The 4,283-nt window shown below is 39.0% G+C and overlaps 1 long non-coding RNA gene across 1 annotated transcript; it reads left to right on the forward strand.

Annotated features, from left to right (window-relative positions):
- Window positions 1-509: 509 nt before the first annotated feature.
- LOC310876540 lies at window positions 510-2,905 on the forward strand. Its single transcript, XR_014570729.1, has 3 exons — window positions 510-545; window positions 969-1,025; window positions 2,758-2,905. It is a non-coding gene; the product is annotated as an uncharacterized lncRNA (long non-coding RNA).
- Window positions 2,906-4,283: the final 1,378 nt, after the last annotated feature.

Here is a 4,283-nt window from a genome sequence, read left to right on the forward strand (position 1 = left end):
TGAAACTCAAGCATTTTCTAAAGTAAGTAGGCCTACTTACAACTACAATGTGTTCTTGTAAGTATATTAAAGCTCATAACGTGCAAAGCACAGAGTTAACTGTCAACTAAGCTATAAAGAGGGATGTGTTGTGTGATTATTCATCCCCGCTCAAAAGGCTTTTGCTAGGCCACAATTGCAAATAAAGATTTGTCTAATTACAACACATTTTGATTTAGTTTTAGTCATTTTGTTGTTACACTTGGTTGCATGCTGAAAATAGCTGGTCTACAAGTTCGCAGCACATGTGTGCTTGTAGATCTTCTGTTTTCATCAAATTGATTTTATGTAGGCCTACATACAATGTTTACCATTTTGTTGTTACTGTGATTTCAGACACAGGACTTGGATCTGTTGGGCGTACAAACGGTAAGAACATTTTCTACCACTGAATTAAGGTTGCATGCTACAAGCTCTCTTGCCTCAAGTTTGCTGTTACATTTGTTTTCATTTTACAGACAAGGTGACATGCTGTACAGAGCTGAGACATCGTTCTTTAAGTTAAGGTAATTGTTAATTTTCATTTTTACCAAGGACAGAAAATTGGCACCCAACAATGAGTAACTGTGTACCATTGTTACCATCATAACATTTTAAATGACTGAGGTGTATTATGATGAGTACTGTGGCACTCTGTGCCACACTATGAGCTTTTAAACTAACTAAACTAGCTTTTAAAATAATATTTAAACCCTATGAGGCGACACAGATGCGTCCTCAGGTCTAAATGGGTTAAGGCAGTGGTTCTCACAGCCATCAAAACGTTATCCCACATTTCACAGCAGTGATGGTAGGTAGGCCTATTTCAGAATGCCTGAATTTACACTTGGTTGCATGGTGAAAATAGTCGATCTACAAGCTCACGTGTTGTGAGCCCTATACAAATGCAATCCATATCAATTTTGTATTTGATTTTGTTCAAATTACAGATGAGGAGGTCACGTGGAGATGATGGTGATGGATAAATAAAATGGATAATAAAAATGGTAAGAACATTTTCACATGTTGTCACATGTCACATTTTAGCACAGGAATAGAAATTAGAAAATGGCTGGGTTTTTACTAGGGCTGTCACGATTCGCCTAGTCCACGATTCAATTCACTTTTCGATTTGAAGCTCACGATTCGATTCGATGTTCGATTCGCTATCACGATTCGCCTAGTCCACGATTCAATTACATTTTCGATTTGAAGCTCACGATTTGCTTCGATTTTTTCAATCTATTTTTTTAAAACCTCCTTTTTCAGCATTGAGGGCTATATAATTAATAATTATAATTTAGGCCAATATCTTGATTTGTCTATAAATAACAAATCAGAATGAGAATAATAAAAGGTTTAACAACTTTGGGTTTTATGCCCTAACATTTTTTTTAAATGTTTCTTTAAGATTAGATGACTTGTAACATTCTTGTTAAGCTCTAAGTAAGTAAAATAAAGGGGAAAAAAGACAAATAGTAGTCCTAAATACAAAGTTCAACCAAACAATTGCGTTATTTGGCTGTTACAAATTATTCTAGCCTACTTTGTAGAATGTTCACATTGTTTGAACAGGTAAGACTATGAGAGCTCTAACAAAGTGTGAATACTAGTTAGTGCAATTTGATCTGCATGGCTCAGCCCTTCAGTGATTTGTGCCCTCACTTTATCATACATGCCAGGCAACACACATGTGGTCATATGCGACCTGCATGGCATTTTGTAACGTGGTTCTGCAACTCTCATTAAATATTGAAAGCCAACGTTTTCCACCATTGAAAGTGGTCGCATCATCGCATGTCTGCAGCTATGCAGACCGCAACTCTGTGCGTTAATTGTTTAGCACGGGGCGAATTAGCTGAGAGCTTTTCTCTATAAGAATCTAGAATAGTTGGCTGTGTTGTTGTCTTTGTACCATCTTTGGACAGATCGATTTCTTTGTGATGTCTGCTAAGATGCTGGCCCATATTTGACGCGTTGCCTTTGGCACTCGTTTGGAGCATAAACGACAAACTGAAACCGTTTTGTCAACGATGCGTCGTGTGCCATCATAACTCACTGGGAAGCCAAAATATTTCCAAACTTCTTTCCGTGTGTCATCGTCGTCGCTGTCTACAACAGCACTGGCCATGGTAAAACACAACAGCGGTCTCGTTCTCTCACTTCTGTGTGTTTATTGTCATCCGTGTATCATATCTACAAGCTCCAAGTGTTGCATGACAGCGCTTTGTGAGCTTGCAGATTAACCCTTTTTGTGTGCGGCGTGCACCAGCCAGGTCCTCACAAGTATAGTACTATAAAACACCTCGGCGCAAAAAGTCCTCAGCGCAACAAAAAAGTTGATATTTAAATCGTGTTATTCTCGGTCAATTTTCAACCGATTGTTCTAATTCCAAATGGCCTATAATCGGTGAAGTGTAAATTTTCATTGGGTGAAAATCTACCGGTACGTAGGCCTACAGTTTATAATGAAATCATGTGTTTGTCCGATGCTTCCCCATGCTCAATCATGTGTGACTGACTGTGTGTGTGTGTGTGTGTGTGTGTGTGTGTGTGTGTGTGGCAAGGCTCCGATACAGCTGGCTTTTCGATACACTGAATCGAACGTCAATTTCGATTCGTATCAAGAATCGTGACAGCCTTAGTTTTTACCCACAGGGCAACTGTTAAGTCATCGATCACAAGCCAGATAAATGACTAAGGTGAAAATAATTTATTTGGTTAATTCTGTGATTTCAGACGAACTTTCGCTGGAGGAAGACCTATCGACTTCAAATGCAACCTCTGCTGGAAAGACTACCACCAGTCGGGTTTCCCTGACTATACCCAGCCTGCATTGTCCCCGCAACATCCACACCTCAAGGAACGCACCCAGCTTTCCGTGCTTGAACATACAGACACGGGGACATACACACATTGCTACGCTCAATCTCCTGACTCCACTCAGAAGAGAATTGTTGAAGACTTAAGCACTTAAACTTGAGAACTGATATGTCTTCTAAATCCTCACAGATTTGAGTTAAATCGTTTGCTGCAAAAATATATATATTTACAGATTTGTGCCACATTTTCACGATGTTTCAAAATTAGCAAATCTACAAGCTCGTTTTCAACAGCTTACAGCTTTTTAAATAATGGTTAAAGTGGCTAAAACCAGGGGATATTGGACTTCAGTGACGGGGACCTGGGGTCTGAGAGCCGGAGACGTTGGATAGGGTGCATTCTGGAACTTCTGCTAAGCAGCCACCACCAGTCAGGCTTCAGAAAGGAAGGAAACGGCCAGGCACAGCAGGCAGCTCATCAAACGGTGGTCCGTGGCTCAAATGCTGAATAACTTTGGCATGAAAAGGGTTCAAATGTATGCTGCACGATTTCTTGCTCAAAAGGTGAATCTCGATTGTGTGTTCTGTTTATTGCTGTGTAACTGTTATTGCAACATTACTGTGCCTACATAACTAACCACACAGAATAGACTTGATTCCACAAAATGTCTTCTAAATCCTCGCAGATTTGAGTTAAAACGTTCACTGGGTTTGGGCCACATTTTCAGTAGGACTGTTTACTGAAAACCCTAGATGTTTCTGTATCATTGGTGTTCAAACGATTTACTCTAATCTGAAAATATGTTGTTCAAGGGACCGCGCTACGAGCTTGTAGGTCTGCTATTTTTTTTTTATCCTGAAAATGTGCAAATCTTTGAATATATATTATTTCAGAGCAAACGTTTTTAACTCCTCTTTGCTTCTGGGTAGTCCCTGAAACAACGTATTTTCAGATAGGTGTCAGCGGCCAATTTCATAATATTTCTGGGGTCCTTGACATGACATAATTTGAGAACCACTGATATTCTTGAGAGACTACTGATATAGAAACATGGGTTTTTCAGAAAACTGTGGAATTGTGGACACAATCTTATCCAACAATGTTCTGGTGGTTTCAGGAAAGTTGGTGTTTTACTGTTTTATAGATTTTAGGAGCCAGTGGTTCTCAAAGTGTGGTCCTAAAATGCATTCTCAGCAAAATGGCATAAAAATCAACCACTTGTATTCTAAACTTGTCTGTTTTAAAATATTTCCATGTTTTTTTATGTTTATGTGCCTTTATTTATGTTTAACATGGCTGTCTAAATGTTTTCATTGTAACCTTTTTTTTTTCCTAATAAAGAAACAAAATGAAGTATACATTTGCTGCTTAATTATGTTTCTATAAATATGTGGGAGGGAGGTGAGCATGGGGGAGGATCGAGGTGTGCGGGTCGCAATATA

The sequence above is a fragment of the Protomyctophum parallelum genome (genome assembly GCF_964188405.1).
Source record: "Protomyctophum parallelum genome assembly, chromosome: 19".
NCBI classification, from domain to species: Eukaryota; Metazoa; Chordata; class Actinopteri; order Myctophiformes; family Myctophidae; genus Protomyctophum; species Protomyctophum parallelum.